The following is a 12,834-nucleotide window of genomic DNA, read 5'->3' as shown; positions in this document are numbered from 1 at the left end:
AGAGACTCAAATCATCATTCCATTTGCTCTTCATCCCAGAGAGAAGTTTGAGTTTCATTTGCTTTGCAGGCTAATTTAATTTCCCTCATCATTTCCTTTCTTACATAAAGATTAGAATACTGTGACAATAAGAGAACCATTGTTTCTACAGGCAAAAACCATGACATTTATGAAGCATTGTTTGAAATAGCACTGGCATAATAAGAATATATGAAACCGATCTCTGGTTTTTATTGTCATTCACAGATTCAGAGAGCTTTAAGAAACAATTCCCCCAATGTAATCCAATAAGTGAACGTAAGAAGCTTGAGAGAATAAGCAGTTCCCGATCTATGTCTCAAAACATTAAGAAAAGAGAGAGAATAAACTAGAGACAATGCTCTTTCCAAAATTATTTAATACAAGATTGTTTTAAACCACTTATTAGACCATGTCCTGTTTTATCACATTTAAAAACAAAAGCACAACTCATGACACAATATGAATTCACCATAGGAACAGTCAATAAATGCACCATTTATTTAAACACATTCCCCAAAGGATAGGATCACATCACAGAGAACTGATTCTTCCCTGTGTTAGTTGTGACTGAGAAAAGAACATCACCTTCAGTAAAATCTGCAACACAGCAGAAAACCTATCACGGAGTTTGATTTTTCTTAACAATCACAACTATCTTATTATTCCAACACAAAGGTAGGTGAACACATTTTCAGGCTTAAACATTATAGTATCCATTTAGTTTTCAGCACAGGAAATCGAGGTTTAGGAAAATGAGGTTTGAAGTAGAAAAACTGTTTATCAAACTGATAAACATTATAGGACCACACCAGATTTTCATCTTCTGATTTTCAACTTTCTTCCAATATGTAATTAGCAACAAAGCTGATTAATCACATTACATTTTTGTGCATCCAACTGAAAACATGGCAAGTATTTGCTGTAAACATAATTGATTAAATTAAGTAGACACTTAGTAGCAAATACTGATGTGGCCTTAAAATACCTTGACTAAAGAGTCAAATTAACTTTTGCAGCATTATTCCATTATTTTGGTCCATCACACCCAAATGGTGGTTCTGTTTCTCATACCACTTTTACTTTGAATATACTGTGCACGAGAGGGATTTTTGCAACACAAAATCATAGTTTCCACACTGGACTTTTCCTATGGAATAATCACATTCTTTCTCTGGTTTTTGGCTGTATCTACAAGATAATATGAACAAAGGTTCACTCTCCCATGCTGATTTCCTGAAAGGTCTAAAAGGTGACTTTTAAACATATCGATATGCTTAAGTAATTTAATGGCTTCTGCAGTCAAATTATGATCTGTGTAAACAGCTCTTTCAATTCCAGTCTTTATGAATTGCTACTAAGACAGAAGAATCAACTCTAATATTTTAACATCTTTCCTTCAAAAACAAAATGGTCGTAACCTCAATCTCCTCTCTTCCTCATCCCACCTTTGAACTGGAAGTCAGTCTTATCCAGAATTGCTATACAGCAGGTGGATACTTAATCCTTTCATAACCTACTCACAGAATTTATATTACCAATATGAAAATCACATTTATACTTCATATTACCAAGCTTTGTCATGACAGCAAAAGGCTTCTGAAAGTCTGTCACATGTAACATTATCTCCCTTCATATGTTTCAGTTTGCACACACATAAAAATTTTACTATGATTTTCATTAATGGAGGATACAAAATGTGACTTTCATCTCCCATGTATCAAAGGAAGAAGAAAGCTAGTTTGGTGTGATAGTTAAAGTGCTGACCTAGAAAACCAGAAGATTATGAGTTCTAGTCCTGCATTAGGCATGTAATCTAGTTGGTGACTTTGGGCCGGTCACTCTCTCTCAATTTTATTTACCTCACAAGGCTAGGTTGAGTGGGTCAAACTATATATCCTGCCTTTCACATGTATCTCCAATCAATATATCCTGCAAAGGAAGGGAAGGAGGGAAGTAAGTAAGTCTAATAATAACATCAATGTACTTTCTGGAAAAATTGCATTTGAAGACAATCCTGCCCTGTGAATCTATAATGTACTCCCATTCCATGGTTCTTTACTATTTTGGGGCATATGTTTAAATTTAACAGCTATGATAGCACCCCAAAGGAAGAAATTACTTCCATAGAACAGGAGTCACCAACCTTGCAGACCTCAGGGACCACTAAATTCATAACTTTAAATCCCGCGGACTACTAATATGAATCCAGCGTGCCGCTTGCTGAAGCACCTGGACTCCCAATGATGGGATGGGGTCTTTCCGGCACTTAGCTTGGCCGCCTGTTTCTGCAACCTTAAACACTCAAAGAGCTATTTGTTTCCCACAGAAAACAAAACACCGGAATCTCTCTCTCTCTCTCATCTCTCTCTCTTTCTGTCTGTCTCTTTCTCTCATCTCTCTCTCTCTCCTCTCTCTCATTCTGTCTCTATCTCATCTCTCTCTCTGTATCTCTCTCTCTCCGTGTCTCACTCCTTTTCTCTTTCTCTCTCATTCTGATTCTCTGGTGCTCTCTGGGTCTTACAGGTGCTTCTTTCGCTTTTATTGGTGCTGGACACACCTCTGTCACTCACTCACCCAACCCGGCTGCAGCCAATGCTCCAAGTCGTAATGGGCTCCAGGAGGAGGAGTGGACACCATCTCCCCCATTGTGAAGGACGCTAAATTTAAGCAGACCATGCATGCACCATGAGCAGCAGTGGTGAGGAGCAGCTAGGTTGGGCTAGTGTCTCAGGGCTAAGAGGAATTGCATGCCTCTCCGAGTGATAGAGGTGCGCACAGCACCAACAAGGGCCAGAAGAAATGCCTGCGAGACCCAGCAAGAGATGAAAGTTTGCTCCTTCACTGGAATATGGAGTGAGTCTCCATCCCCCTCCGTTCTCAGGCCAGGCAAGGAGTGACTGGGAAGGTGAAGGGCAAGGCCAGCCGGTGTTTGGTTCAGCCAACAGGAAGCCACAGCAGGGGGAAGAAAGAGCCACGGGTTCCCGACACCCATTGCTTGGGCCCACTGGCACCTCCACCCCCTTGCTGCAACAGCACCATTACCTCATATCGGCTGGCGAGGGTTGCACTACTCCTTGCAAGTTCATCACCTGCAAAGTTGCAAGTTGCATGTACCGCCCTCTATGGCGATTTCCAGCCCCACCATGAGCTGCTGGCCATTCCCATATTCCAGAGCTGTAGTCACAGGACTGGCGCATTGGTCATCCCAGAGCAACTCCTCCAACCAGGTGCACTGTGGACCATCAAAATTTTCTTGCAGACCACTGGGTGGTGACCTCTAGCATAGAAGCTTCATTGAATCTTATATAATTAGTCTGAAGTTACAGAAATACTTCATTTGTAGACTACAAACTAATAAATTGCGATCGTTGGCTCTGTCCTGCTAGCATAGTTATATCCACTAGAGCAGTGGTGGTTAACCTTTTCAGCACTGAGTGCTGAAATGCATGCGCACATAGCATGTGAACACCAGCTGGCCGGCTGGTTTCTAATGCGCATTTGTGCACCGGCCAGCTGGTCTTTGCGTGTGCATGCATGTTAGAAGCTGGAAGACCAGGTGGCCAGTGCGTATGCGTGTTCCGGGAGCTGCTCTTCCAGTTTCTGGCACACATACGCATGCATGCATTTCAGCACTCAGTGCTGAAAAGGTTAACCACCACTGCTCTAGTGGTTACAACTATACTAGCAGGACAGAGCCAATGTTCATAATTTATTAGTGCCGGAATCTGGAAGAGCAACAGGCAACATCTAGTGTGCCTGGAGAGATGGCTCTGCGTGCCACTTCTGGCATGCGTGGCATAGATTCACCATCATGGCACTAGAGTGTTTTTCTCCTGACAGAGACAGAGGGTATCATTAAGAATCCTACATACTGTAGACATCATGTGATAGGGAGCAGTTACTTCCTATATATTTCCAATATAGAATAGTCATCGTGATATGAGCTCACACTTGTCTATCAGGAACATTTTCCAAATACTTTATGGCCATGTTTCCCATATTACAGGAATTATCAGCCCAGTTTAACATTAAAAGGTATTTTAGCAAACCTTGTTTTCTATATTGATATAATTACATAATGTAATCACTTCAGAATCTCAGTATCAATCTGGGAATGGAGGGTAGAATGAATGTCACACTTTTATTTGTTCCGTCTTGCTTTGACACCCAGAAACTAGAACTTCATGCCTGCATACATTGTTCCTATTGCTAGGGCTGTAAGAGGACAATTTCTTCACTGAGATGCAACGAATTCCTTTATAGATCCATGGCTTTTCTTCTGCTTCAGCTTAATATTATTCTCAGTGGAATATGGCTTAAAGTCTTAATATGATTCAGTCTGACCTATGATTTAATTATTTGAAGTCTATATTAAATTCTTATGCTTATGCTTTGTTACTGTCCATTCACATACATATATATATTTTAGGTAGATACATATGGATAATTAAGTTATCCTTATATATCCAAGTTAATTACCTCCCCAATTAAGGTAGAAAATATAATAATCCAACAAAATTGTCACTAAATAATCTTAAGAAAATATTAAACCATTTATGAGGATTGTTAAATTGTGCAACTAGTTTTACAAAAAATATATTCCAGAAATATCAAATAGCATCAAGATATAGCCATTTAATGGCTGGAAATTAAAATGAAACTATTAATAGCTTTGTTTGATTATTGTGAGCAAGTTATTGAGAGACAGGTAGCATACAAGTGTAAATAATAATAAAGTAATATTTTTATGATTTTTTCAGGCTTTTAATCCATCTTTTCTTTAAACAAAGTCCAGATATGGTCCGCTTTGATTGAAAGGAAGTATCTCTCTGCCCACCTCCCTAGATGCTCTGCCTCCTTCATCGAGGCCCTGGACCTGGTCCCCCTCACCTGTTGACATGGGCCACTTTGCGGCCACATTGTCGGTCATGTCGAACATATGTTGGCCTGCCACCCTGTTCCAAAAATGTTTTAGGGCTACAAAGATAGCCCTGAGCTCCAGACAGTTGATGAGGCATGTCCTTTGTGCTGGAGACAACAACCTGGGCTATTTCTCCCTCCAGATGGGCTCCCCAACCATGAAGATTGGCATCTGTGGTGAGACATATCTTGTCTGGCTCTTTGAAGGGAAGACCATTCTCTAGAGCCTGGGACTGCCACAATGTGAGGGACCGTATGACCTGGGAAGGAACCTGAACCTTCATGGCCGAATGGCTGGTTCCTGCTCTTTGAAAGGGGAGAAAGAACCATTGGAGTTCTCTGGCATGGAAACAAGCCCACAGGACAATCTCAATGCAGGGGATAATCTTTCTCAGGGTTTGGGACAGTAAGGACAACAGAACATTGGGCAGCAGCCAAATCTGAAGGATGCAGCTGCGAAGGCTCTCTCCTCAATCTGGGGAGAGGAACACTTCGCAGAGCGACGTGTCTATAATCACCCCAAGGTGGAGCAACCTGGATGTTGGGGAAAGGTGACTTTTCCTTAGGTTGATCGAAAACCCGTGGTCTTGTAGAATCTGCGATGTGATGTGAAGGTCGCAATAGGCCAAGTGGATAGACTGCAACAGGATGAGAATGTCATCCAGGTAGCAAAGGACCCTCACTAGAATGGTGCAAAGCTGCCAAAGCTGCCAAGACCTTTGTGAAAACCCTTGGGGCCAACAAGAGACCAAAGGGTAGAGCCCGGTACTGGAAGTGGGCATTCTGATAACAAAAACAGAAACTGGCGGTGATGGGGCCAAATAAGGATGTGGAGGTAAGCCTCTGTGAGGTCTATAGAGGAGAGGAGGTTGCCCTCTCGAACGCTCTCAAGGTTAGAATGCAAAGTCTGCATCTTAAACCCCCTTTATGGGATAAATTTGTTTAATAATTTCAGATCCAATATAGCTCGTCACCCCCCAGAGGCCTTTGGAATCATGAAGAGGCAAGAGTAGAAGTCTTGCCCGCATTGATCCTCAGGAACCGGTTGAATAGCTCATATGTCAACGAGATGTCGGATTGCTGATTCCATAAGGGACCCGTCTAGAGCTGTCCCTTGACGTGGGGCAGCAGACAAACCATCGTGGAGGTGGGGAGAGAAATTCCAGTTGGAGACCGTACCTCACTGTCTCACGAACCCAGGCATCAGATGTAGATTCCTCCCATCTGGAGGTAAAGAAAGCCAAATGGCCTCCAATGGGGTGTAGATGCATTCACTTTGAGTGTCTAAACGAACGACCTCCTCTCCTCGAAAGGGCCGTTTACCAGGGGCCTGTTGCTGCCTGCCAGAAGTTTCAGGCTGTTGTTCCTAATGAGCAGGGAAGGACCTCTGACCTCTGGAAAATCGAGGGCTGGTATCAGATCTGAAGCACGAGAGGCAATGGTAAGGCCCAGGACGATATTCGGACTTCTTCCCTGCCGAGGAGAGGACCTTCCTCTTGTCCTTGGTTTCCATCAAATAAGGGTCAAGGACGTCGCCAAACAGCTTCTTGCCTGCACATGGAGCCGACACCGACTTCCATTTTCGGTGAGAGTCAGATTGCCAGTTGCACAGCCAAAGCAGCTGTCTGGCCATCACAGAAGAAGCCATGACCCTGGAAATGAATTTGGCCGAGTTCAGGGTGGCATCTGCTGTAAACACCGCTGCTGCAATAATTTTATTGATGTCCTGGTGTGCCCTGCATTCGGTGGCCGGAAACCTCTCCTGAAGCTGGTGAAGCCAGCGCAAAGAGGATCTCGTAAAAAATGAGGCTGCCATGGATGCTCTAATCGCCCAAGCTGCAGCCTGGGGAGTATTGCTTGAGAGTTTGCTTGGATCGTCTGTCCTCTGCCTTGAGCACATCCTCTGGTTCAGTGGGGGTACCAGAGGAGGAGAATGAAGCCACCACTGGAGCATCTACCAATGGCATGACCAGTGCATTGGCCAGGGACAGTCCCACAATGTAGAATCGTCTGTCATGAGCAGATGGGCGAGGTCCCGCCCCTGGGGAGGTGCACTGTTCCTTTACTAGATCAAGGAAGAGAAGGGGGGAGGGAGAACCTCCGCCTGCACCACTGGCTTGGAGAATAATGAACTGGAGTGGCCAGAAGAGGTTGCTTGTGGTTCAGGGGCCATCTCCTCAGGGCTGAGTTGTACAGTGACCAAGGCCTTCTATAACAAGGGCTTGAATAATGAAGATCTAAAAACTCCCGCAACAGGAGGTTGATCAACTCTGAGGTCCTCCTCCTCAGACATATTGGGATCTATAAGTTCCCCTTCCTCCTCCTCAGAGTGACCAGAATGGCTATGGTCAGAGGATATGGAATAATTATCCTCCTCTTCCTCCCTCCACTCCGAGTGGGAGGGCTGAGAAGAGAACTGATGTCTGGGCGCACCCTTTTGAGAATGGGAGGCCCCTTGTGGAAACCTTTGGGTTATCAAGGCTGGGCCCCCTCCTTGAGGGTGAAGGAGATGTTTGAATCCTTCTGCTAGGCCCTGTCTAATGGCTACTGTGACCATCTCCCTGAGATCTTCTCCTCTGAGCGTAGGCCCACAGCAGTGGGGGTGTAGGTTGTTTCAGGCTTAGGCCTAAACCCTCCCTGAACCACCCGACCACCTGGGAAGGAAGGGCCAGGTCCCCATGTAGCCTGTCTAAAGGAAGGCCCTGACCTGCTTAAATCCTGGGGAAATTGTTCTTCCTCCACTCTCTCAGGGGACCATAATAACAGGTGACTGGAAGCAGATTTCCCTCCCTTAGAGGAAATCTCAGGGCTAATATGCACTTCCCCAAAATGAGACTTGATGAATCTGGGCTTGCATTTGTACCCACCTGTTTTCAAACTGCTTTTCAAGAGCAGCATGTCTTCTCTTTTCAGCCCTAAGTTTAGATTTTGAAGACTTTCGAGGAGCTAGGGCTTTGGCCTTGATTTTTGCAGCAACTTCTCTGTTGGCAGAAGGGGCTCTCTGTCTTTTTTGCTTCCTCGAAGGGGCTTGTGCCTCTTGGGGCTCTTCCAATTCTTTGGTAGCAGGTTGGGGTGCTTTCCTTTCCATATTGCAAACAGCACAGACACCAAGGGTGCTGTGAGCTTCCCCCGTGAGGTGCTGTCTGATGCAACGGGCCAGGCTAGTTATAAACTGTGAGGCCCTGAGGAAGCATTTTTACACTCAACAAAATGGCTGCCCTGCTGATTCAAAATGGCCACCTGCCATGTGGAGAGGCTCCAGAATGGTTTCTTTACTTCCTTCGCTCAATACGCTCTTATCAGGCCGCGAGTGATCAAATTGCAGCGAAATAGCTGAGAAGCGGTAGATTGAAGCTCCGAGGGCAGCTGTGGAGCAGTTCTGGTGGCAGCGGTGGCAGCAAGCCGTGTGATCAATGGAGCTGAGTGGAAGACTTCTAAGAAGGCTCCCTGGGTTCACAGCCCTTCGTGAGGCAGCGCCAAAGACTCGACGCTGCAGGAGAATGGATCCCGCTCTCCTGGAGACAGAGCTCTACCATATCCCTGGGAGCTGGATTTTTCAATCAGAATCTGTCTCCTAATCGATTTTTCAAACTTTCTCTTACTGTTAAAGCAATCTTTCCAGAGATTAGCTCTTGACAAGAAGCTGAGCCAAAAGATGGGCAGGCCAGTCAGGGGATGGCGTTTTTATAGTGGCAGACTCAGCTTGATGACATCAGAAGGAGGACCTTAACCCATTCCTGGACTCTCGTCGCAGTGTTGATGAGAATTTGTTTTAACTGTAAATCTCTTTTTATAAAAGTTAAGATAAGATAGTTAAAAATTTTCCAATGGGTCATGTTCTGTTCTTCTGGATCCACCTCTATCCAATAAAAATGTGAACAATGGATCAAAAATCAACTCATCCACAAGGCAAAGTTCTGTTACACTTTCCCCAATACCATTCCAGCCTGAATAAATGGCCCTTCCTTGCCCTTTAAATACTGTCTATTGCCTCTCCTGTTGCATTGCAGGATCAGCAAGTTCAAAATCGGAGAGATCATTTCCAAGGGATGACTTCACTTGCACATAAGCTTTGCTTGCCTTAAAACACTTGGCAACTCCAGTATTTTCTAAGACTGCATAACACAACTCAGCTAGCAGAATGCATTAGAAGACGATCATATTGGCTATGCATTCCAGAACATGTCATGACAATGTTGCCCTTACTTTGACCAGACTTTATAAACAATTCAGCATAACTGAACTTGAGTTGATTTAATGGACTGCATCTGACTTGCTATAACTATAACTTGTTGAAAGTGACTAACTTTAACTAGAGACTAAGTGTAACCAACACAGATTTGCCTGGTTTAGCTTGATTGTTTATTTCTTCTTTTTGTGTGTTCTCAAGGACACAACACACAAAAAGTGCCAACCTGATTTCAATAGCAAAATGCAACTAAACAGATCCCTTGTAAATGTATGATACAGTTTATGACAGTAGCTCATATAAGCATTATACTTCTATATTCTCAGAAATTTGACAGATAATATGATACATAAAGTATAACACATGATAATCTGAAAATCTATCCATACCATTTAGAAGGCAAGGAAAATCGGCTGTTGAGTTAAAATGCTCGGAATGGATATCCTTCATTATTTAAAAAATATACCACGAATACAGGCTAGAATAAAGCACTTAGAAGTGCAAGAGTGATATTTGAAGAGGAATATACATACGCAACACACACACACACACACACACACACACACACACACACACACACCAAAATGAAAGCTACTGGCCTTTTCCTCTCCTAATCAGAATTATAAAATTTAGCTTGCAGGATTATATGACAGGACACATAAGCATATAAAATATTATAGAAATACTGTGGTGCAAAAATGATGTCAAATCTCTTATCCCCAGAGTGACATAATCAATAATGACATATAATTTCTAAGTAGCTAAGCAAAAGTAGGTCATGTCACATTGACCTATCTAACGCAGTAAGCTTCTTTTTTCAGTGAGAAATTAAAATAAATCAAACCAAAACGAGCCACAATTTCCTTCTTAATTATCAAGAAATGCTGAGATGAAATGTTTATAATTTATTTCCCAGAATTATGATAAATTGAACAATACATTGAACAATGTATTAGGCTCATTCTGCTATAATGTAATAATACTAATAGCTATTTTTAAATGGTTGTACTGATTTATTTATAAGGCAGATGGATCAGCTTTAACAAAATGAAATCAGGAAGCAAATGAAAAAAAAAATAGAACAGATATTTGGAATAAACAGTTCCACGTTTTTTCTTTGAGTATGTTTGCAAATAAAGATAAAGACTGAATCTCAGTAAGAATCAACAGTAGGAATCTTATACCAAGATCAAGCATATTTTATTCACTTCTCCATACCAAAATAGAGTATATAAACAATACATGGTCTAAATTCTCAGATAAGTAGTATTCATGTCAGGGGAAATGTCCTGGTTTTTATAGCTTCCTGTAAAAATGTCATTAATGACACAGAGTGACTACACATTAAATAAGCCTATATACTAGAATGAATAACTTGCTTTTTAAATTTCTAAACCGTAGTTTAGAGTTACTGTGTGCCCACCTACCTATATCCACTATAGTCCAGGATCAGGAAATAATTTGATAACTTCCTAAGTCTAACCACATGTAAGTTTGTTGTTAAATCATTTGTTACAAAATTGTTACTTTGTGGTTTAATTGCAGAATGAGAACTCTTCATTTTTTCTCTGCTCTGATTTTGCTGCTTACGGAATATCCTCAAATTATATTGCTGAAATTAATCTGTACTATATTTTTAAGTTATAAGAGGTGACACAATGCAGTTGTTAGATTTCTGCAAAGATACCCATTATTAAAGTATTTTTATCCTAACACCCCACAATCCAATTCAAAAAATTATTTAACATTTTGAAAATAAAAACGTAAACCTTTACTGAGGTTATTAAGTGTCTGTACATAAGACTAATGGAAAATATTTCTACTTCTTTGCCTTTGCCTTTGCCCAAACCAGTAAAGTTTCAAAAATAAATGCTTGTATCTAAAACAAAGATTTTACAGTCATGTATTATATATAATAAGTGAAGAAATTATTTAATTGCTGAAAGTTATTCTCAGAACTTTTTGAGAACTTTGCATTTTTTTCTACTACTTCAACTTTTAGATTCAACTATACTACCATCACACGCTTGTGTAACCTAATCACGCCCAAACCCATGTAAGCCCTCCAACTTGCACAGTACTACAGTATTGGTGTATAGCGGTGGGATTCAACTGGTTACTACCGATTCGGTGACTAGACTTCACGCGCACGTGTGCCACAAGCACACTGTGCACATGTGTAAAAAAAAACCCTTAAGCTGTGCCGCCCAGAGAGCTGAAAAGCGCAGCACGCAGGTGCACAGCATTTAAAAAGCCTCTTTTTTCCTGCTTTTTCAACCTCAGCTGTGCTGCGCAAAGCAGCTGAGGTTGAAAAAACAGGAAATAAAGGGCAGGTAAGAGCCTGGGTGGGCGGGTGGGCCAAATAGCAGCAAATAGAGAACCGGTTTGGTGTCTGCTGCTCTTCAGAGCTACTGGTTCTATAGAGCCGGGCAGAACCGGTAGCATCCCACCCGTTTGTGTACCCCTACACACCCTTTGCACATTCCGTGACTCATGTATTTTTGGTGTGTGTACCTCCCCCCCCCATGCACTCTTCCAACCAGCAAGGTGCCTCTGGCACGCCTTTGCCCATCCTCCTAACAGGGAGGGCACACAGCGGTGCTGCAAGATTGGCAAGAGTGTACAAGGCATGACAGGTACTGTGGATGTCTGGGAAGGCTTATGGGGCAATGGTGCAGGTCAAGAGGATGAGCAGACATGAACAAGTGGCCAGTGTGGCATGAGCATAGAAATGCTGGGGCAGTTGTAGGGGTGGAGGAGACTTGCAAGAGCAACTTGTAACGTTCCCTTCCAACTTCCTCATTACCAAGACTCCCTGCCAGCTTCCCACAAACAAAGATTTTGCTTATAGGAAGCTGGCAGGAGTGTTGGCAGTCATGATTGAGCTTACACTCCCTGCAAGCTTCCCCGCTGCCTTATTTGTGAGAAGCTCTGAGAGTGTTACAAATGACAATCTTTCAACCATATCTGACGATGGTGCTGCTGAACCATCAGTAGCTTCAGTGGTGCTGAAATAGTCAGAACTTTTCCAACTTTCATTCCCATGTCCCATGGTTGGGACATTCTGTAAGTTAGTCCATATGCAGTACATTAGTTGAAAATATTGTTGCCCTATGACACATGGTATCACCCAACTGAACATTACAAACAGATAATGTTTTATTGTGTTACTTTCTGTGGACATCTATCCACATCATTTAGTGAAAAGTTGGATTTTTTTTAAAAAAAATTTTTTTTACTTCTTTCTGCTTTTCCTTTGCACTTAGCAAGAGATTTCTAGCTAGAGAAACATACTTTGCTTTTAAATTGGCAACATAAATGTGCATTTTCCTCCCAGAACGTATGTTTTTAAATAGCCTGATTGTTACCACCTTTTTGTAATCATAACCAACTATTCTAACAAACTACCCTTTGTTCAGTGATTGAGTCTCCCCTGTTCCCACAAACTTATAGCACATGTTGCCATGGTTACTCTGCATGTCTATTTACCACACAAGTGATCAAAGAAGGCAGACAACACACACACATGTACACACATACACAAAGCTTGCCAGACTTCCAACTGTGCAATGTCCAGCTCCTAATTAACTGATACTACTCTCAGCCTATGGAGTCTGTGCATTTTTCCTCTCTTTATTATCTATGAAATACAACAGCAACATTCTCAGACAGAAAGTACATTTTTCTTTCAATCCAAAGGAACA

General features: G+C 42.3%; 1 protein-coding gene across 3 annotated transcripts in view; it reads right to left on the bottom strand.

The window, feature by feature from the left end:
• The window catches only part of MID1 (midline 1), a 230,819-nt gene that overhangs the window by 89,696 nt on the left and 128,289 nt on the right, over positions 1-12,834 (bottom strand). The window lies entirely within an intron of this gene.

The sequence above is a fragment of the Pseudonaja textilis genome, chromosome 8 (genome assembly GCF_049901715.1).
Source record: "Pseudonaja textilis isolate UNSWEBS1 chromosome 8, rPseTex1.2, whole genome shotgun sequence".
NCBI classification, from domain to species: Eukaryota; Metazoa; Chordata; class Lepidosauria; order Squamata; family Elapidae; genus Pseudonaja; species Pseudonaja textilis.
This window is presented reverse-complemented; position numbering and strand designations above follow the sequence as displayed.